This window comes from Mustelus asterias, chromosome 17 (genome assembly GCF_964213995.1).
Source record: "Mustelus asterias chromosome 17, sMusAst1.hap1.1, whole genome shotgun sequence".
Classification (NCBI taxonomy): Eukaryota; Metazoa; Chordata; class Chondrichthyes; order Carcharhiniformes; family Triakidae; genus Mustelus; species Mustelus asterias.
The window spans coordinates 50940694-50964105 of record NC_135817.1 but is presented as its reverse complement, the minus strand read 5'-3'; the positions used below and the strand labels follow the sequence as shown (position 1 = coordinate 50964105).

The window sequence follows — 23412 nt, the reverse complement described above, 5'->3', positions numbered from 1 at the left end:
TTTCATGGGGGTCATTTTAATGTCATCATACTCCACTTTTTATGAGCTAATGAGGCCTTTTGGAACCAGAGCTACAAACAGCTAGACCATTTCATCATACATTCAAAAGAGCACCTTAATAATTAAATAAGGGTCGGGATTCTCTGGTTTTGTTCGTCCCACCAGCACTGCCAGTGAGAACAGAGAATTTGGCACTCAGCCAAAACCCCATTCACTGCAGCAGGACTAGAAAATTCCAGCCATGGGTGAAGTCGGAGAATTCTGGCCGAAATGTTTAAAGTGGCTGAAAAAGTGGATTGTGCTGTTCACAAATGCTGTGGCTAAATAGTTAAAAGGGCTTGGTAAGTCACACTCATATGCAAGTTTTATGCCCAACAGGTTTAGGGGGGGGTGCATCTTATGTCCTGGTATAAACAATCTCTGAATGCTCAGCTGTTTGGTTGCCATGCGTAAAAGTTGCAGGTGTTAAGTCGAGGAGACTGGTCTGACATTTACATTTGTTTTTCTTGTATTTTTTCTGATATATTAAACAAATTGCTCAAAAATGAAAGTCTGAATTTGCTTACAAGAATTAATCTAACTTTTCTTCTCTGAAATAAAATTCATTTTTTAATGAGAGAACAAATTAAATCTGGTTGAAACCTGAGGGAGGATAAAAGGTTATTGGAGTGAGAAATTGATATTCACAGATTGAAGGTCACACAAAGTTCCATGTCATTGAACTCTGCTATTTCTGGCACGACAGTGGGATTAAAATGCAATTTGACATTTTTTATTGCCTTTTCTACTTCATTTATTTATGCATTATCTTTCTATACGATAAGCAAACAGAATGGAAAAACCACTTGTAAGTTTGGAACAGTGATCTAATCAAGCTTGATTACATAACTGGCAGCAGTTGGATAAAGTAACAGCTATTTCCACCCCCACGGCTGGATCTGGTTGTCCAGAGGGATTAAGATAAATTGGGAATGAATTTAGTATGGGTTTGGCTGAGGCAAACTGGATGTGATTCCTTGAGACTATCTCTTGAATTATAGGTGTACTAAATTAACTAGATAAGAAATAAATAACTTGCATTTACTTAGCACTTTTCTTTTGACCTGAAGTTTTTAAAAAGCCAGTGAAAGGCTTTTGAAATGTAGTTATTGTTTTAATGTATGAAACACAGAGCCAATTTTCGCACAGCAAAGTACTGCAAACAGTAATGTGGTAATTACCAGATAATCTGCACAGGCACATTCACCAAATTAGTTATTGCCTAACGGGTCAGAAATTGGCACCATTTTCTTTTAATAGTATTTATTATTCTACAGTGCCTCGAAAGGTTAGTCATGGCACGGATCAACTCCGGCCTCCCATATTGCCTGGATCCATGACAGTTCGCCTATCGCCGCAACAGGTCCACAGCAGATGCCATCTCCCTGGACCTACACTCAACCCTGGAACACCTGGATAACAAATACACTTATGTCAGAAACCTATTAATTGACTACAGTTCAGCCTTCAACACTATTATTATTCCTACCAAACTCATCTCCAAACTCTGTGGCCTAGGGCTCGGCTCCTCACTCTGCGACTGGATCCTAGACTTCCTAACCACAGACAGCAATCAGTATGGATAGACAATACTTCCTCCACAATTATCCCCAACACCGGTGCCCCACAAAGCTGTGTCCTCAGTCCCTTACTATACTCCTTATACACTTATGACTGTGTGGCCAAATTCCCCTCCAACTCGATTTTCAAGTTTGTTGATGACACCACCGTAGTGGATCGGATCTGAAACAATGATGAGACGACATACAGGGAAGATATAAAGAATCTGGTGAACTGGTGCGATGAGAATAATTTCTTCCTCAATGTCAGTAAAATGAAGGAAATAGTCATTGACTTCAGGAAGCGTAGTGGAGGACATTCCCCTGTCTACATCAACAGAGATGAAGTGGCAATGGTCGGGATCTTCAAGTTTCTAAGTGTCCAGATAACCAACAACCTGCCCTGGTCCCTCCATGCCGACACTATAGTTAAGAAAGCCCACCAACGCCTCTAATTTCTCAGGAGGTAAAGAAAATTTGACATGTCCACTACGGCTCTCACCAACTTTTACAAATACACCATAGAAAGCATCCTTTTCGATTGTATCACAGCTTGGTATGGCTGCTGCTCTGTCCAAGACCGCAAGAAACTACAAAGGGTCATGGACGAAGCCCAGTCCATCACTCAAACCAGCCTCCCATCCATTGACTCTATCTACACCTCCTGCTGCCTTGAAAAAGCAGCCAGCATAATCAAGGACCCCACGCACCCCAGACATCTTCTCTTCCACCTTCTCCAGTTGGGAAAAAGATACAAAAATCTGAGGTCATGTACCGACCGACTCAAGAACCGCTTCTTCCCTGCTGCCATTAGACTTTTGTAAGAAGTCTCACAACACCAGGTTAAAGTCCAACAGGTTTATTTGGTAACACGAGCTTTTGGAGCGCTGCTCCTTCATCAGGTGAGTGATGAAGAGTTGGGTTCACAAGCATGGCATATATAGACAGACTCAGTTGCAAGATAATGATTGGAATGCGAACCTTAACAGTAAACAATGCGAGTGGAGAGAGGGTTAAGCACAGATTAAAGAGGTGTAAATTGTCTCAAGCCAGGACAGTTAGTAAGACTTTGCAAGCCCAGGCAAGTCGTAAGGGTGACAGGTAGTGTGACATGAACCCAAGATCTCGGTTGAGGCCATACTCATGTGTGCGGGACTTGGCTATCAGTTTCTGCTCGGCGATTCTGCGTTGTTGTGTGTCTTGAAGGCCGCCTTGGAGAATGCTTACCCGAAGATCAGAGGCTGAATGCCCATGACTGCTGAAGTGTTCCCCGACAGGAAGGGAACACTCCTGCCTGTGAATGTCGAGCGGTGTCCATTCATCCGTTGTCGTAGCATCTGCATGGTTTCGCCGATGCACCATGCTGGGACATCCTTTCCTTCAGCGTATCAGGTAGACAATGTTGGCTGAGTCACATGAGTTACAACGAGTCGCGGCTTTACCGTTTGTATCATGCAACACTTTGGTGAAAAAATTGAGAGGCATGGGTTTCATGCTAGAACACTGGCAGAGCGGGCTCTGATTTACCCGTCCCATAGTAATCTCAGGTTTTCTGTAATCTGGGCGCCATATTTGAAGGGCATCCCTGCACAGAGTTAGCACTCTCTAACAGATCAAAAGGTGCTGGAAAGTCATGGCTTCCAAAGGAAGGAAACATGTTTCTCCCAAATTCAGTAGCACTTCTCTCAAGTGCCTGCATGTTGTAGTGGAGGCTCTCTGTGACGGTATCTACCCCTGCACTGATAAAGAACCTCATCCAATGTGACCAATCAGCCTGGGAGGCAGTGACAGCAGTGCTGAATGCCAGTGCACTACAAAAGAGGATAGCCACCCAGTGCAGGAAGAGGATGAATGATGTCCTCCTTTCTGCGAGAGTAAGTCACTCTTCTCATCATTCTCAACTCACATACTGACACACCCAGCACACATCCACAGGGATCTCACTCATTACCAGCTCAAGGGATATCATCATCCACACTCCATCAGCTCCTCTGTGGATCATGTCCTTATCCCATCTATAGCATCATTCACCACCCACACATGCAAGCGTCCTTCTCAGCTGCCTTGGCAGGCATCCTGCTTATATTCTCTCCACCTGCTGTCATGCAAAACAAGCTGGTTCATAACAAGAGGGAGAGGTCCAAGAGCGGCGGTGGAATGCCCAAATATAGGTCTGACCGACTTTGAGAATAGAGCCGGCCAACGTGTCGGCGATGATGTGGACTGTTCCTGTGCTGCGGTATAATCAGCGGCACTCAATCAAGTGAAGCTCCTGCCCTACAACATCCATCAGATAACCATGTTGTGGGTGATGTCTCCTGTTTCACAGTCCCCTGTCATGAACTAATGATCTCTCCTTTTTTTTCACGGGCTCATATGGGAAGTATGAAAGGCTATCCAGAGCCAGACCCTCGACTCAAGCTCAGAATTCATCTCCAAAGGTGAAACTAATGACATACATATTGGAGACCCTTCACAGTGCTCACCCGCACCCTCCACCTGCACAGAGACAATCCTCGGTGGAACGTAATGCAGGAAGCCTTGGGGTCACAATCTGTGAAAACAATGCACTGTCTAATCCACAGCAGGTGAAGGCAGGGACATCCCAGGGTTCTGTCACTCAGAGGACAGCTGGAGACCAGGAATCTGCTGAGCCCAAGTCAGATGATGAGCCACTGGACTGAGTGACACCTCAGTTGCTGGAGTTGGAAAGACAAGTTCAGGAACATTGGGAAGGGATGTCTGCTGAGCTTCTAATTCACAAAGCATAATGGAGAAGTCCATGTGCCTTCAGTCCGAGAGTGATCACGTCAGCATGCCAATGCACCAAGGTCAACACTGGTTGACTGACGGCCATCATGGAGATCATAGTCCAGGACAACAATCCTGTGCTCCTGTAGAAGCTGCACTTCATCACTGAGACACCAGCTAGCATTTATTAGTATCAAAGTTAGAGAGCTGTAGGGCATCTCAAGCTCACTGCAGTTTCCTCTTCTCAGGGAGTTAGTAGGGGCTGTCCGACATCCATAGGGAGGAGGACCCATTGCCCCTCATCCCAGAGGCATCCACCAAGGTGGTTCTGGGAGTGTCTGAGCCATCTGAATTGCCTCTTCCTAGGATGCTATCAGATCCAGCTCTGCATGCCAAGGACGGAGAAGGGCCACACAGCAGACCACAAGAGCAGGCTGGGGCCCTCTAGGTCTCGGCCCTCCAGAGGACACGCGGTAAGGTCATCGCAGAAAACAGGCCGTAACAATCAGCAGGCTGCCTCTGCCTATGCTCTCGACGTCAGGGATGCACCAAGACATAGCAGCAGGGTTAGAAAAGTCAAGAAGATGAGTTGCACAAGGTGGGCACAGGTGTGAATCACTTGTATATAATGTTTATCAATGTAAATACACTCATAATCATGTCTCCTTGTTATGATGAGTTGTGAATGTGTCATTCAGAAGTGAAACTTTGGTCCCTGCACAAAATGAAATCAGGAGTCGCAGTCCTGGGCCGTACCTCTGTGCATGCATAACCCTCTGACCACAGTGATTGTCTTGTCCCAAAGTTACTGCCCACATCAGTGATGCCTGAACATTGATGTTGATTGTGGTTATTGCAAAAATATCATACCCTTGCATTTCTGGGTCACATACTGTTATGTGTGCTCTGAGCATCTTTGAGATGGGGCTGGCCTCACTTCTTGTCTGCATTCTGGACAGATGTGAGTGTAATGCTGAAGGGAACAGATGATTATTGACAGATGAAAATGCAATACTATAGGGGACAGGTGTCCTGGAAATAGTAGATCCATTGATGGTTATTTTCCAAAAGGTTTTGGACCCTGGACTAGCTCCTACAGATTGGAGGGTAGCTAATGTAAGCCCATTATTCAAAAAGGGAGGAGATAAAGAGAAAACAGGGAACTATAGACCAGTGAGCCTAACGTTGGTGCTGGGGATGTTGCTAGAGTCCATTATCAAGGATTTCATAACTCAACATTTGGAAGGCAGTGGTATAATCAGACAAAGTAAGCATGGATTTACAAAAGGGAAACCATGCTTGACGGATCTATTGGAATTCTTTGACGATGTAACTAGTAGAGTTGACTGAGGAGAACCAGTGGATGTAGTTTATTCAGAAGGCTTTCGACACGGTCTCACATAACAGACTACTATGTAAAGTTAACACATATGGGATTTCAGATAATGCCTTGAGATGGACAGAAAGCTGGTTAGCAGATAGGAAGCAAAGAGCTCACATAAATGGATCTTTTTCTGATTTGCAGTCAGTAATTAGTGGGGTTCCACAGGGATCTGTGCTAGGACCTCAACTGTTCACATTATATATTAATGATTTGGAAGGTGGAACTCAATGTATTATCTCCAAATTTGCAGATAGCAAAGTTGGGTGGGAGGGTGAGCTGTGAGGATGATGCAGAGATGCTTTAGCGTGATTTGGACAGGCTGAGTGTGTGGGCATACACATGGCAGATGCAGTATAATGTGGATAAATGTGAGGTTATCCACTTTGGTAGCAATAATAGGAAGACATTATTACTTGAACGGGTGTAAATTGAGAGAGGTGGATACTCAGCAAGACCTTGGTGTCCTCATGCATCAGTTGCTGAAAGTAAGCGTGCAGGTACAGCAGGTAGTAAAGAAGGCAAATGGCTTGTTGGACTTCATAGCAAGAGGATTTGAGTATAGGGATAGGGACAGGGATGTTTTGCTGCAAGTGTTGGTGAGGCCACACCTGGAGTATTACGTGCAGTTTTGGTGTCCTTATCTTAGGAAGGATGTCCTTGCTATGGAAGGGGTACAGCAAAGGTTTACCAGGCTGATTCCTGGGATGCAGTTCTGTCATATGAAGAGAGATTAAGTCGGTTAGGATTACATTCCCTGGAGTTTAGAGAGGGGATCTCATAGAAACTTATAAAATTCTAATAGGGTTAGACATGGTAAATTCAGAAAGAATGTTCCCTATGGAGCAGGGATCCAGAACTAGGGGTCATAGTTTGAGGATAAGGGGTAAACCTTTTAGAACTGAGTTGAGCAGAAATTTCTTCAACCAGAGGGTGGTGAATATGTAGAATTCACTACCAAAAAATGTAGTTGATGCCAAAACATGTCTGATTTCAAGAAGAAATTAGATACAGCTCGAGGGGCTAAAGGGATCAAGTGATATATGGGGAAGGGCAGATCAGGATATTGAATTTGATGATCAGCTATGATCAAAATGAGTGGTGGAACAGGCTCAAAGGGCCAAATGGCTTATTCCTGCTTCTTGTTTCTATGGGGGCGATTCTCCCAAAAGTGCTGAATTGGCGGGAAAACTGGTCTAGATCACGATTGCTTTTTCAGTGCAACTTCAGACCCGAATCTCCCCACTCTGTGCAATGCAGAGGTCACAATCATGAATATCGTTAAAAGCTCAGGCGGTGGGGCCCATTCACGCCAAAGGATCTGAAGTTGGCGGGATGAGCGGGAACCTGCGCATGCACTCATCTCTGGGAAATCGCTGAAAAGACCTCCCAGCATCCAGATCACTGCCACACAACCCCCACAGACATCGCTGGCCCCCTCCCCCTAACAGACACTGTTGGCCCCCCTCCCCCATACAGACATCACTGGCCCCCCTCCCCCATACAGACATCACTGGTCTCATTGCTGGCCCCCACAACCCCCCCATAGACATCGCTGGCCCCTCTCCCCCATACAGACATTGCTGGCCCCCACAACCCCCCCACATACATTGTTGGCCGCACCCCCCCCCCCATATAGACATCGCTGCCCCCCATCTCCCCCCACACACAGACATGGCTGCCCGCTCACCCCATGCCCCCATGGATCCGGATAATGTGGGTACCCAATCCCTCCATCCCTTGAACATTCTGTCCTCACTGCTGCCCTGCAGAGAACTTACATTGTTCTGACATGCACAACCCCACCTTGCGATCATTCCCTCTCTTGAATGGGAGCCAGCTAATCAGCTTCCTGAGGGATGCATGACACTCAACTGAAAGCAGCCTTCAAAATTTCTCACAAGTATTTGTTGCCAATTGGCCCTTGACTGGCCACACTCGCTGCACCTGCGCTCCTCTAATAAGCCAGTGCTGTATATAAGCTGCAGGAATTGACACATAGCCAGTCATGCCACAAAGACATCTGCGCACAAACCAGCACCCAGATTTACAGAGGCCGACCAGGAGCACCTGCTTGATGCCGTGGAGGAGAGGCATGAGCGGATCTTCCCCGGCCAGGGCTTTCACCCAAGGGGTGCATCTGCCACAGCATTATGGGAGGAGGTGGCAGAAGCGGTGAATGCCAAGAGCCTGACACCACGCTCTGGCCAGCAATGTCGGAAAAAAATGTACGACCGTCTTCAAGCAGCAAGGGTGAGTGAGCATCCCACTTGGAACCCCGCACATTCTTGACACGGATCTCAAACCCTGCTTAGAAGCCTGAAGGGTATGCAACAAGTGACCCTTCCCCCAGGAACAGAATCTAACCCCTTCCCCTCACCCCTCAATGAGCACCCTTCAGTGGTGACCGCTTTTCCTGAAACTGCCAGCACAACGCCCGAGACATAGGCACGCATTGCGCACCATGCACTGCAATATATTAATGCTTGCTATCCACCTTATGTTCCCACAGGAAAAGAACATTCACAATGTACGGGAGACGACACAGACTGGTGGTGGTTGCCTGACCTGCAGCAGCTGATCAGCATCGAAGAGCGTGCCATGGAGCTGGCAGGGGATGATGGGCCATCCCAAATGGTCACCGACAGCCAGGTCGGCGTCCAGCATGCAAGTGAGCAGAAGCGCACCCTCAACCTAGGTCATCCTTGAAGTAAGTGTGATGCTGCATGGAATGTTTTGCCTCCCTTCTCCTAATATGTGTTCATTATTGTAGCTTTAACCCAGAGGAACCCGGCCCTTCAGGTGTTGCCACCGCCCCTGCTGCTCTGGAGCAAACTGCCCACGACTCCCTGGATGACACCTCGGAGAGAAGCACTGAGGAATCCTCTGAGGGCAGCACCACTGAAGCGGCACCGGTACCACACAACCCACCAAAACAGAGACTATCATCATGGTGGGTACCTTTAGTGTTGAGGCTTCTGGGTCATGATCTGGTGAGCACATCACAGACACTGATGCACATCAGGTGGAGGCGGTCACATCTGAAGACTCAGGCACACGAAGGTCTGACAGAGGCCACGATTCAGCTGTCTCCAAGCCAGCTGCTGGGCCCCTGGGTGTGTTCCTCCCAAGGCTGGTGGAGATGCATCAGCAAACCCGGGGAGTTGTGGAAGGGCTGTCAGCAACCATGTTGCAACTGCAAGGCTGTTTAGGGGAGTCCAAAAGGGTGCTGTTGCAGCAAGTGGTGCCGACATAGTGTGTGAACCAGGCCAACACTGCAAGGGCGGTGACCACAGTGGAAAGTCTGGCTCAGGGGTCTGTCCTCATGGGTGACAGGGTCCAGACCATTCTGGAGACACTACGAGTCATGGACGAGTGTATTTCCAGCATCCAGGAGGCACAGGGTGTCGGGGGCATGTGGGAGACACTGCTGGCCATGGCTGGGATTCTCGCTGGCATTCTGGAGACACAGCAGACCGTGGCTGTGAGCCTTGACAACTTAGCCCAGGCTCACAGGGCTACTGCTGAGGGGCTCCAGAGCCTGGACCGCTCACAGAATGCTGTAGCGGAGGGGCTCCGGAGCTTGGCCCAGTGTCAGAGGGCCAGGGCTGAGGGATCACACATCATGGGGCAGACGCATCTAGGCCTCCAGGACTGGCAGAGCCAGGTGACACCGGAGCTTCTGGAGCTCAGTCCAGCTTCGCTGGCGTCCCATGGAGTGTCCCCGGGGCATCTGGGCACCCCAAGGGAGGAGGAAGGGCTTGAGGCCATTCCGGGGCCTTCCACCCAGGAGATCCCAGACATTCCGAGACCTTCCGATTCCCCCCTTCCTCATACCGGGGCATCTCACAGCCAGCGAGATGAATAGGGTGGCACTGAAAAAGTGCTATCTGCAAGTCCCAGGGGATGTCCGCCAAGGGCATCACAGGCAATGAGGAGTGCATCACAGATGGACATCTCCACCTCCCATGTGCATCCTGGGGTAGCACCTAGAAGAAGCAGTAGATAGCACAAAGTTAGAAAGTTGTAGTTCACTAAGTGGGCACGGGTGAAGGTCACCAGTAGTCAGGGTTTAATAATCAATAATGTTAAGAACATAATAAACTGTTAATTGCACCTCACAGCTGTGACTAATGTGTTTCTGATCTCTCCCCCCCCCCACCGCCCCTCACAAAGTGCTGAGTGGCCCCGATTCCCAAACATAGAGGTGCTGTCTGATGAGCCTTGGAGTCTCAGCCACATGTTACAGAGTGCCTGCCCTACCTTCCCCAAACATCCACCAGACCCTTGGTGCAAGTGAACCCCCCCCACCACCCCCCCCACCCCCCAATTGACCAAAGAACATGTGTCCCCAACCCTTACAGCTACGTGGGCTAGGGTGGCAGCGTGCATTCGGAGTACAGGTAGGAGTCAGATTTGAGTGGCACCAGGGGTAGGATCTCAGTGTGCACAACAGCGAGTTGTCATCATCCTCCAGCCTTCAACCAAAACTCGCAACCATTACCAGCCCAGGCACATTAACAGGTTTGGGTGTTTCTGGGCGATAGGATGGTAGGATGACAGAGGCTGGGGAAGGGTGATGTGGTGGTTTGAGGACCCAGGTCGGTTTGGTGGGGGAATAGCGGCTGCACTTCCTGGGGTGTGGTGGATGTGTGTTGGTTGCAGCCCCCTCACTGCACAGCACCGGCTAGGTGAAGTGGGCTGCAAACAATGCATCCCTCTCTGCCCTTCCCTGCCGGACACCTGCCATTGCCACCCACCCTCTTTCCTCCGGCTCTTCATATGATGGGATGTCCACCTCGCCCCCTTGCCGCTCCTCCTCCTCCTGCTCCAACTGGTCTCCCCGCTGCTGGGCGATGTTATGCAGAGCACAGCAAACGATAATGATGCGTGAAGCACGCACAGGGTCACACTGGAGGGCCCTCCCAGAGCGGTCCGAGCGGTGGAACCGCATCTTAAGCAGGCCGATGCACCGCTCTATGACGGACCGGGTGGCTGCATGGGCCTCGTTGTAGCGGGTCTCCTCCTCGGTCTCAGGCCTCTGCACAGGAGTCATCAACCATGACCTTAGAGGGTGTCCTTTGTCACCCAGTAGCCATCCCGGGAATCTGGGCTGGTCTCCAAAGAGCCCAGGGATGTCCGACTGCCTGAGCACAAAGCTGTCATGGACACTCCCTGGGTGGCGTGCATCGACCTGCATGGTCCTCATTAAATGGTCGCAGACAATTTGGACGTTCAGGGAGTGGAACCCCTTTCTGTTCACAAATTGCTGCGGTCCTGCATGTGGGGCCTGCAAGGCGATTTGTGTCCCATCCATTGCTCCCTGGACAATGGGAATCCCAGCAATGGAAGCAAAGCCAAGAGCCTGGGCCTCCTGCTGTGCATGGCCCACATCGAAATTTATGTATTGCCCTGCCCGGGCACAAAGGGCATCTGTGACCTGCTGCACACATCTGTGCCCGGAGGCCTGGGAGATCCCAACTAGGTCGCCACTGGGTGCCTGAAATGAGTCGGAGGCATAAAATTCAAGGCAGCCGTAACCTTCAAGTCAACAGGGAGCAGGTGGCCGCCCCTCCACTGAGGTGCCAGGTGTGCGAGCACCTCACAAATGTGTCGCATCGTGATTTTGGAGAGCCGCGGCCGGCGACGGTACATCTCCTCTGAGAGGGCCTTGAATGAATTGCGGGGCCTATACCTCCTTGGCCTTCTGTGCATCCTCTCGGGAGCCTGCTCATCCATCTCCTGGCCCTCAGCAGCAGCCCCCTGCCCTCCTTCCTGAAGGATTGGTAGTGGCCTCTCCACCTCCTGAGCCGCCTCCTCCTCCTCCACCCCTGCTGTCACCAACATGGCCAGCTCCAAATCGAGCAAACCGAGATCCATCTGCACAGTGGCGTTTGGAAAGAGCGTAGAATGATGGATTATTCTCATTGGCTGCATAGACCCAGCACCATCCCAATTTCTCACTTGGGGCAGTACCCCCACTTGTGGGTGCTGGCAACCCCACACAATCCATGAAGGCTTAAACTAGTATGCCAGGGGGATGGGAACCTATGTAAGGAGTCCGAGAAGGAGGGAGCAAGGACAAAATGTGGGGAGAAGGTTCCAACTACATCAAAAATCAGGAAAAAAGTTAAAAGGAAGGAAAACTCAGGAGATGTTATTAATGGAAGTGTTAGAATTCAAAAGAAAGGTACAAAAACTAGCATAAGGGCACTTTATCTGAATGCTCGTAGCATTCAAAACAAGGTAAATGAGTTGACAGCATAAATCATTGCAAACGAGTATGATTTGGTGGCCATTACAGAGACATGGTTGCAGGATGGTCACGACTGGGAGTTGAATATCCAGGGGTATCAAACAGGAAGGTAAGGGAGGTGGGGTAGCTCTGATATTTAAGGATGATATCAGGGCGGTAGTGAGAGATGATATAGGTTCTATGGAAAAAAAGGTTGAATCCAATTGGGTGGAAATTAGAAATAGTAAGGAGAAAAAGTCACTGATAGGTGTAGTCTATAGGCCACCAAATAATGACATCATGGTGGGGCGAGAAATAAACAAAGAAATAACTGATGCAGGTAAAAATGGTACAGCAATTATCATGGGGGATTTTAATCTACATATCAACTGGTCAAACCAGGTCGGTCAAGGCAGCCTTGAGGAGGAGTTCATAGAATGTATCCGCGATAGTTTCCTTGAACAGTATGTAATGGAACCGGCAAGCAAGCTATCCTAGATCTGGTCCTGTGTAATGAGATGGGAATAACTAATGATTTTGCAGTTAGGGATCCTCTTGGAAGAAGCGATCACAGTATGGTTGAATTTAAAATACAGATGGAGCGTGAGAAGGTAAAATCCAATACCAGTGTCTTGTGCTTAAACAAAGGAGGCTATAAAGGGATGAGGGAGGAGTTGACTAAGGTAGACTGGGAGCAAAACTTTATGGAGGACAATTGAGGAACAGTGGAGGACTTTCAAAGCGATCTTTCACAGTGCTCAGCAAAAGTATATACCAGTGATAAGGAAGGACTGTAGAAAAAGAGATAATCCGCCATGGATATCTAAGGAAATAAAGGAGGATATCAAATTGAAAGAAAATGCATACAAAGTGGCAAAGATTAGTGGGAACCTAGAGGATTGGGAAATCTTCAAAGATCAGCAGAAAGTCATGAAAAAAGCTATAAAGAAAGGTAAAATGGATTATGAGAGTAAACTAGCTCAGAATATAAAAACAGATAGCAAAAGTTTCTACAAAATATATAAAACGAAAAAGAGTGGTGGAAGCAAACATTGGTCCTTTAGGGGATGAGAAGGGGGATGTAATAACTGGAAATGAGAAAATGGCTGAGGCATTGAACAGGTATTTTGCGTCGGTCTTCACAGTGGAAGACACAAATAACATGCCAAAAAATTAATGACAGGAAGGCTATGGCAGGTGAGAACCTAGAAACTATCATTATCACAAAAGAGGTAGTGTTGGGCAAGTTAATGGGGCTAAAAGTAGACAAGTCTCCTGGTCCTGATGGAATGCATCCCAGGGTACTAAAAGAGATGGTGGGAGAAATAGCAAATGTGGATGAAGGGAAGGCGGTGGATGTTGTCTACCTGGATTTCAGCAAGGCCTTTGACAAGGTCCCTCATGGGAGGTTAGTTAGGAAGGTTCAGTCACTAGGTATACATGGGGAGGTAGTAAATTGGATTAGACACTGGCTCAATGGGATATTGGGTTTATGTCACACTATTTCACATAAATATTTCTGCTTTTTTCCTCCTGAGTCTTTATCATGCGATCCTAGAATCAGAATTTATGTCACACTATTTGTAACTCCCACAGTTGCGTGGACCTGCAGAGTTTCACTGGCTGTCTTGTCTGGAGACAATACACATCTTTTTAGCCTGTCTTGATGCTCTCTCCACTCCCATTGTTTTGTTTCTTAAAGACTGGATTAGTTGTAAGTATTCGCATTCCAACCATTATTCATGTAAATTGAGTCTGTGTCTTATAAGTTCTGTTTGTGAACAGAATTCCCACTCACCTGAAGAAGGGGCTCAGAGCCTCGAAAGCTTGTGTGGCTTTTGCTACCAAATAAACCTGTTGGACTTTAACCTGGTGTTGTTAAACTTCTTTCAATGGAAGAAGCCAGAGAGTGGTTGTGGAGGATTGCTTCTCTGAGTGGAGGCCTGTGACTAGTGGTGTGCCGCAGGGATCGGTGTTGGGTCCATTGTTGTTTGTCATCTATATCAATGATCTGGATGATAATGTGGTAAATTGGATCAGCAAGTTTGCTGATGATACAAAGATTGGAGGTGTAGTGGACAGTGAGGAAGGTTTTCAAAGCTTGCAGAGGGATTTGAACCAACTAGAAAAATGGGCTGAAAAATGGCAAATGGAATTTAACGCAGACAAGTGTGAGATATTGCACTTTGGAAGGACAAACCAAAGAAGAACGTACAGGGTAAATGGTAGGACTCTGAAGAGTGCAGTTGAACAGAGGGATCTGGGAATACAGGTACAGAATTCCCTAAAAGTGACGTCACAGGTGGATAGGGTCGTAAAGAGTGCCTTTGCTACATTGGCCTTTATAAATCGGAGTATCGAGTATAAAAGTTGGAGTGTTATGGTAAGGTTATATAAGGCATTGGTGAGGCCGAATTTGGAGTATTGTGTACAGATTAGGTCACCTAGTTACAAGAAGGATGTAAATAAGATTGAAAGAGTGCAGAGAAGGTTCACAAGGATGTTGCCGGGACTTGAGAAGCTGAGTTACAGAGAGAGATTGAATAGGTTGGGACTTTATTCCCTGGAGCGTAGAAGATTGAGGGGAGATTTGATAGAGGTGTATAAGATTTTGATGGGTATAGATAGAGTGAATGCAAGCAGGCTTTTTCCACTGAGGCTAGTGGAGAAAAAAACCAGAGGGCATGGGTTAAGGGTGAAAGGAGAAAAGTTTAAAGGGAATATTAGGGGGGGCTTCTTCACGCAGAGAGTGGTGGGAGTGTGGAATGAGCTGCCGGATAAAGTGGTAAATGCGGGGTCACTTTTAACATTTAAGAAAAACTTGGACGGGTTCATGGATGAGAGGGGTGTGGAGGGATATAGTCCAAGTGCAGGTCAGTGGGACTAGGCATAAAATGGTTCGGCACAGACAAGAAGGGCCAAAAGGCCTGTTTCTGAGCTGTAATTTTCTATGGTTCTAAATGCACTAGTGGTAATTTACCAAAATTCGCTGGACTCTGGGGTGGTTCCCGCAGATTGGAAAACAGCAAATGTGACGCCACTGTTTGAAAAAGGAGGTAGACAAAAGGCAGGTAACTATAGGCCGGTTAGCTTAACTTCTGTAGTAGGGAAAATGCTTGAATCTATCATCAAGGAAGAAATAGCGAGACATCTGGACATAAATTGTCCCATTGGTAAGACGCAGCATGGGTTCATGAAGGGCAGGTCACGTTTGACTAATTTGGTGGAATTCTTTGAGAACATTACATGTGCAGTGGACAATGGGGAACCTGTGGATGTGGTGTATCTGGATTTCCAGAAGGCATTTGACAAGGTGCCGCATCAAAGACTGCTACATAAGATAAAGATGCACAGTGTTACAGGTAATGTATTAGCATGGACAGAGGATTGGTTAACTAACAGAAAGCAAAGAGTAGGGGTAAATGGGTGTTTTTCTGGTTGGCCATCAGTGACTAGTGGTGTGCCTCAGGGATCAGTGTTGGGATTGCAATTGTTTACGATTTACATAGATGATTTGGAGTTGGAGACCAAGTGTAGTGTGTCAAAATTCACAGATGACACTAAGATGGGTAGAAGAGCAAAGTGTGCAGAGGACGCTGAAAGTCTGCAAAGGGATATAGATAATCTTAGTGAATGGGCGAGGGTCTGGCAGATGGAGTACAATGTTGGTAAACGTGAGGTCATCCATTTTGGTAGGAATAACAGCAAAATGGACTATTATTTAAATGGTAAAAAATTGCAGCATGCTGCTGTGCAGAGGGACCTGGGTGTCCTTGTGCAGGAATCTCAAGGAGTTGGTTTGCAGGTGCAGCAGGTAATTAAGAAGGCAAATGGAATTTTGTCCTTCATTGCTAGAGGGATGGAGTTTAAAAACAGCGAGGTTATGTTGCAGCTGTATAACGTGCTGGTGAGGCCACAACTGGAGTACTGTGTACAGTTTCGGTTTCCTTACTTGAGAAAGGATATACTGGCACTGGAGGGGGTGCAGAGGAGATTCACTAGGTTGATTCCGGAGTTGAGAGGGTTGGCTTATGAGGAGAGACTGAGTAGACTGGGGCTATACTCATTGGAATTCAGAAGAATGAGGGGAGATCTTATAGAAACATAGAAGGTTATGAAGGGAATAGATAAGATAGAAGCAGGGAAATTGTTTCCACTGGCGGGTGAAACTAGAACTAGGGGGCATAGCCTCAAAATAAGGGGAAGCAGTTTTAGGACTGAGTTGAGGAGGAACTTCTTCACACAAAGGGTTGTGAATCTGTGGAATTCCCTGCCCAGTGAAGCAGTTGAGGCACCTCATTGAATGTTTTTAAGACAAGGATAGATACATTTTTGAACAATAAAGGAATTAAGGGTTATGGTGAGCGGGCGGGTAAGTGGAGCTGAGTCCATAAAAAGATCAGCCATGATCTTATTGAATGGCGGAGCAGGCTCGAGGGGTCAGATGGCCGACTCCTGCTCCGAGTTCTTATGCTCTTATGATGCCATGCGTGACTCGATTAGGGTCGTGTGAGATTCCCATCATGCCAAATGCTGGCACAGATTATGCAGGTCGGTGTGCAGTCGTGGGCAATGTGCCCCCTTGAGCCATTGCTATGTGTGCAACTGCAGCATCCGTTACAGGCATGTGTTGCTGGTCCGTGTCACAGATGTGTGCCCAGTGACAGCAGATTCTATGCAGTCCATGTCTGAACCTCTGCACCCCGACCTGGAGCAGCAGCTGCTTCATCTGGTTAGGCCTCAGTCAGCACATGGTGCACTCCTCCCCCACCCCGGAACACCAGCACTCAGTCGAGTTCCTGACCACACCCCGCGGCAAGACAGTGCCATTGCAAAGTGCCCTGGAGGGGAAGGCTGAGCAGGACTCCTTTATGGAACATCATCCAGAGAGCTCTGAGAAAATAGAAGCCCCCCCATCCCCTCCACCGCAGATATCACTGGTCCATGGGCCAGCATCTGAAGACAGCAGGAGGAAGCCCACCAGACATCTCCAGGGCCTGCCTGCAACATCCCCCACACTCCGCTAGCAGCACTTACCACCTCACGCCAGTTCAAGGTTGCCACGCCAGGTTGAGACTTTTATATACCCACTCTGATTCGCACCCAAGTGACACCACGCCAAAGAGGTGGGAGACACAAACGTGGGCGGAGATTGCATGTCAATCCTGATAATGGCATGCTAAGGTATGGAAAGTCATGCAAAGCAGTGGCATGCCGGTTTTCTGCACGGTCCCGGTGGCGCCATTTTTTTCCGATTGGGGGATGCGCGCGGGTCGTAAACGCTCGCGGGGAACCCGTGAAATGGCCGACACATACATCTCCCGACCCGACCCGCCAGAAAATTTGCGGGTCGCAATGGGAGAATCGCCTCCTATGTTTCTATGTTTCTATTATTGATAGATGTGGGTGTAATGCTGAAGGAGACAGGTGATTATTGACAGATGTGGGTGTAACACTGAAGGAGACAGGTGATTATTGACAGATGTGGGTGTAACACTGAAGCGAATAGGTGTGATTATTGACAGATGTGCGTGTCGTGCTGAATGAGACATGTGATTATTGACAGATGTGGGTGTTACGCTGAAGCAAATGGGTGATTATTGACAGATATGGGTATAATCCTGAAGGGGGCAGGTGATTATTGATGTGTGGGTGTAGAGCTGAATGGGACATGTGATTATTGACAGATGTGGATACTCAAGGGGACAGGTGATTATGCTGCAAATGGATCAAATACTTTTGAAGTCCACGTTCCAGTTTTATCCCAGCAAGGTCTGCATTAGATGGGACTCTGCACAGAATATGAGTGTGCTGATATCTGTCAGACTAGTGCCAGATGCTCCCAATTGCGATCCTATGCTCTCAGGAAAATTGTCACTGCATTTTGTTATCCTTCTCGTCAATCATTTGGCTTTTAGGGCCCCACTTCTGGCCAGAACAATGGCCTGCATCCTGTGATTCCAGAACTTCATCACCCTTTGTTTTTGATTTGATTTGATTTATTATTGTCACACGTATTAACATACAGTGAAAAGCATTGTTTCTTGCGCGCTATAGAGACAAAACATACCGTCCATAGAGAAGGAAATGAGAGAGTGCAGAATGTAGTGTTACAGTAATAGCTAGGTTGTCGAGAAAGATCAACTTAATGCAAGGTTAGTCCATTCAAAAGTCTGATGGCAGCAGGGAAGAAGCTGTTCTTGAGTTGGTTGGTACGTGACCTGACTTTTGTATCTTTTTCCCAACGGAAGAAGGTGAAAGAGAGAATATCCGGGGTGCATGGTGTCCTTAATTATGCTGGCTGCTTTGCCGAGGCAGCGGGAAGTGTAGACAGAGTCAATGGATGGGAGGCTGGTTTGCGTGATGGATTGGGCTACATTCACGACATTTTGTAGTTCCTTGCAGTCTTGGGCATAGCAGGAGCCATACCAAGTTGTGATACAACCAGAAAGAATGCTTTCTATGGTGCATCTTGTGAAAGTCGGTGAGAGTCGTAGCTGACATGCCATATTTCCTTAGTCTTCTGAGGAAGTAGAGACGTGGTGGGTTTTCTTAACTATAGTGTCGGCATGGGGGGATCAGGACAGGTTGTTGGTGATCTGGACACCTAAAAACTTGAAGCTCTCGACCCTTTCTACTTCGTCCCCTTTGATGTAGACAGGGGCATGTTCTCCTTTACGCTTCCTGAAGTCGATGGCAATCTCCTTCATTTTGTTGACATTGAGGGAGAGATTATTGTTGCCGCACCAGTTCACCAGATTCTCTATCTCATTCCTGTACTCTGTCTCATCATTGTTTGAGATCCGACTCACCATGGTGGTGTCGTCAGCAAACCTGAAAATCGAATTGAAGGGGAATTTGGCCACACAGTCATGGGTAAATAAGGAGTATAGTAGGGGGCTGAGAGCACAGCCTTGTGGGGCACTGGTGTTGAGGATGATCGTGGAGGAGGTGTTGTTGCCTATCCTTACTGATTGTGATCTGTGAGTTAGAAAGTTCAGGATCCAGTCGAAGAGGGAGATGCCGAGGTCCAGACCACGGAGTTTGGAGATGAGTTTGTGGGAATAATAGTGTTGGAGGCTGAGCTATAGTCAATAAGTAGGAGTTTGACATAGGTGTCCTTGTTATCTAGGTGTTCCAGGGTTGAATGCAGGGCCAGGGAGATGGCATCTGCTGTGGACCTGTTGCGGCGGTAGGCAAACTGTAGTGGATCCAGGTAGTCCAGGAGGCTGGAATTGATTTGTGCCATGACTAGCCTTTCTAAGCACTTCATAATGATAGATGTCAGAGCCACCGGACAATAGTTATTAAGGCACGCTGCTTGGTTTGTCTTCGGTACTGAGATGATGGTCGTCTTCTTGAAGCAGATAGGGACCTCAGATTGTTGTAGAGAGAGGTTGAAGATGTCTGTGAATACCTCTGCCAGCTGATCCGTGCAGGATCTGAGTGCTCATCCGGGTACCCCATCTGGGCCAGTCGCTTTCCGTGGGTTGACCTTCGAGAAGGCTGCTCTGGTATCTGCAATGGTGACCCCAGATACAGGCTCATCCAGGGCTTCCAGGGTGGAGGGCATGCTCTTGCTGATCTCTTGTTCAAAACGGACATAGAATGCATTGAGCTCATCAGGGAGGGGTGCGTTGGAGCCGGCGATTTTACATGCTTTCATCTTGTAGCCTGTTATGTCTTGCAGACTTTGCCATTGTCGGCGGGGGTCGGAGGTCACCTCCTCCTACTCATCGGATGAGATGTGCACTTCCTCCATCTCCTCATCATCCATGATCTCCCCCCTTTGCATCACCAAGTTGTGCAGCATGCAACAAGTCACAATGATGTGTGACACTCTCTGGGTGGTGTCCTGCAGTGCTCCACCAGATCTTTCGAGGCACTGGAACCTCATTTTCAGGATTCCAATGGTGTGTTCCACCAAAGTTTCCGTTGCGGCATCAGCCTTGTCGTAGCTTCCCTCAGTTGGAGTCTCAGGCTACCACAGGTAGAAGAATGACCAATGGCTTTTGCTTTGCATACTCTGACTCATGATGAATCTAACTATGCTCAACTAGAAAAAGAAACATTAAATATAAATTTTGGCGTACAAAGATTTCATCATTATTTATATGGTTGTCATTTCACATTATTGACGAATCATCGACCCTTAACCATTATTTTTGCGCTGTATAAAGGCATTCCTTCATTGGCTACTAACCAATTGCAAAGTCACTGTTCTGAACACTCCTACAATACAATGCACTGTCAATCAAAATGCCATTCTAAGGCTGATGCATTATCACACATGTCTTTGTCTATTGAGCAGCTGCCACCAACTAGTTTTGCTAATATTCTTTAGTTTTCACTCGTAGATCATTTGCCTGTGCAGCTTCTCAAGTTCAGAGGCATACTAGAAATAATCTTTTGATGGGGAAGGTGATGGATATGGTATTGAAAAGAACGACAGTTGGAACACATCATATACATCCTGATTTGAAACCATATGTGTCAAGAAAGCTTGGGTTTACCATCCAAGGTAAGTGTCTATTATGGGGAATCCGAGTTATCATTCCTCCTAGTCTACATGGAGAGTTCTTGAACAACTATATTAAGGACATCAGATATTATCCGGATGAATGAATTAGCACATAGTTATTTTTCGTGGCTGGGTCTGGATGCTCAGATTGATGAAAAAGTGGGACAATGTCAACCCTGTGCATGAATAAGAAATACACCACTGTTGTCTCCTTTACACCCTTGGGAATAACCTAAAATAAATTACTGTATGTAAATTTTGCTGGTCTGTTTGAAGGTTACAAATTGTAAGTCATAATTGATGCACACTCAATGTGACCAGAGACCAGAGAATGTGACTATGAGATCTACTATAACTGAACAAACCATTGAAAAACTTGACAAAAACCTTTCAAGATTTGGTAAACCAGAACCGATTATTAGTGATAATGGTTCACAGTTCACTTCACAAGGGTTTGAGGATTATGTCAAAGTTAATGATATTCAGCATATAAAATCTGCACCTTACCATCCATCAACCAATCTAAACGATTTCTACAATCCTTGAAACATTCTTTAAAAGTTTCAAGGAAACAAGGTTTGTTATCACGTCATGTGAATAGCTTTTTGGCACTTTATAGAAACACTACTCATGCAACTTCCCAAAGTTCTCCTGCAGTTCCCAAAGTCCTCCTACTCTTAAAGAGAAAGTTGAGAACTTTGATTTATTATTACCTCCAGAAACTTAAGAGATAGTAGAGGGTCAACAACAATCTTAAGTTGCTAGATGAAATGTGAGGGCAAAACAAAACTCATTTTAACAAGGAGATTGAGTATTAGTGCATAATTATGTCACGAGTGAGAAATGGGTACCAGCCGTAGTTCTAGCAAAAACAGGTGCAATTTCTTACACGGTTCAAACCAAAGATGAACTAGTTTGGTGACTCCATGCTGACCAACTGTCAGCTCAAAATGATTTCTCAGAATCATCACCAGAAGTATCAACAAGTCCCTAATGTTGTGGATACTATGGAAGTTGAATCTGAGTTGCCTGATGATTGTGTTTCATTTTCTATTCTGTACAATCAAAAGCTCTTGCAATAAACCTGTTGGGGATGATTCGCCCAAAAAAATTCTAAGTGTCGAGTTCGTGTAAAAACTGGAGTAAATCCCATTGTTTTTTTCAGCGAGAGTTTCAAAATGAATCTCCCACACTCTGTGCATTGCAGAGTACACTAGCATGATTCACGTGAAAAAGCTGGGGGCAGGACCTATTCTCGCTGGAGAGGTTGGCAGCATTGCGCTGAGCGGACCACTGCGCATGCGCCAATCTGTCAGCGCTCAGATCGACACATGCGGAGCAGCCCCGCACTGCCAGCCTCCCGATCACTGGCCAGCTCGATCACTGGCCAGCCCTGCAACCCCGCACCGCTGGCCATATGACCACCCCACAGCCCAATCACTGGCCCCCTGAACATGTCTGGGCCAGCCTCGCCCCCATCTGCCTGGATCTCCAACCCTCCCCACTCCCAACAGTCCCAAACTCCTGATCACCCTCCCCACCCGCAGCCCCAACCCTCCCCCCACAGTCCCGGCCACGCCTCCTTGGCACTACCCGATGCCCAGTGGGCAGTGTCAAGATGCCCCCTGGGCATTGCCACTTTGCCCCTTGGACAATGCTGGAGGCCCAGGCTGGCACTGTAATTGTATTTAAATGAGAATTTGAATAATTTATACAGCTCCGCACCAGAAATCGGCATGGAGCTGACGTCGCCAGAAAGCCGGCACCCGGAGACTCGCAGAGGCCATGGCGCCCAGCGGGAAGCCTGCTGAATGGCCTCCGCTTGAGTCTCCCGGCCACAACAAAAGCAGCGCAGCAGACTGGGAGAATCAACCCCGTTACTTTGAACCTGTGGGCGCGAACCATGGGGTGAATTTTCCTATTCCGCCCACCGCAGGAATCTTAGCAGGCGAGAGGCAGACCATGGAAAGGTCTGTTGACCTCGGGTGGGATTTTCCAGTTTCAGGGTGAGCACGGTCAGAAAGTCCCGCCCCACATCTGTTTCTTTTTGTCTAAAAACCATAACCCCTCACATAGTTAGGACATTAAAAGTATCATAAGCCACATCCTCAGTGAGTAATCCTTGTCCCTGAGGAGCCAGCCCTGTGAACACTGGAAGATGTCAGGGATCTGAGATCTGCTGATGGTGTATGAATCATGGACGCTCCTTGAGTTTTGTGCGCAGACCTACGTGATCTTAGAATCTTAGAAACCCTACAGTACAGAAAGAGGCCATTTGGCCCATCGAGTCTGCACCGACCACAATCCCACCCAGGCCCTACCCCCATATCCCTACATATTTACCCACTAATCCCTCTAACCTACGTATCCCAGGACACTAAGGGCAATTTTAGCATGGCCAATCAACCTAACCCGCACATCTTTGGACTGTTTGCTATGGTCACAGACCAGCTGAACATTGAATGTGTGGAAGCCCTTATTGTGACACACTTTATTGTTGCCATGGAGATCTTAGAGCCATGTGAGTTCAGTCAATGGCACCCTGCATTTGTGGAAAACTACAACTCTCGGAAAATCCCAGTGGTCTTGCTTCCTGATTTTGATTAAAATTGGCGAAGTTGTGTAACTTGGTGAAGATGGCGTCTGTGACCTTCTGGATACATTTGTGGGTGAAGGCTTCAGAGATTCCACACAGATCACCAGCTGAACACTGGAAAGAGCCACTGCCACAGAAATTGAGTGTGGTGGTCATTTTTAATGCCACTGGCAGACGATGCCCTTTTAATCAGCAAGGTACCAGATCCTGTGGAAAATGGCATAGGAGACTAATCTGTTCTCTTGACAATCCCCTTGGTTTTCGTTCATCTGCAGGAAGGACAAGCACCATCTATATATCCTGGGTCTAGCGAGGTGCCTATGAATGACA

The 23412-nt window shown here is 47.4% G+C and overlaps 1 long non-coding RNA gene across 1 annotated transcript in view; it reads left to right on the top strand.

Moving 5' to 3' along the window:
* Window positions 1–19923, top strand: part of LOC144506473 (uncharacterized) — a 70122-nt gene extending 50199 nt beyond the window's left edge. Inside the window, exons 2-3 of the long non-coding RNA XR_013499909.1 lie at window positions 8243–8440; window positions 19656–19923. This is a non-coding gene — a long non-coding RNA (uncharacterized LOC144506473). The remainder of the gene's footprint in view (window positions 1–8242; window positions 8441–19655) is intronic.
* The last annotated feature ends 3489 nt before the right edge of the window (window positions 19924–23412 follow it).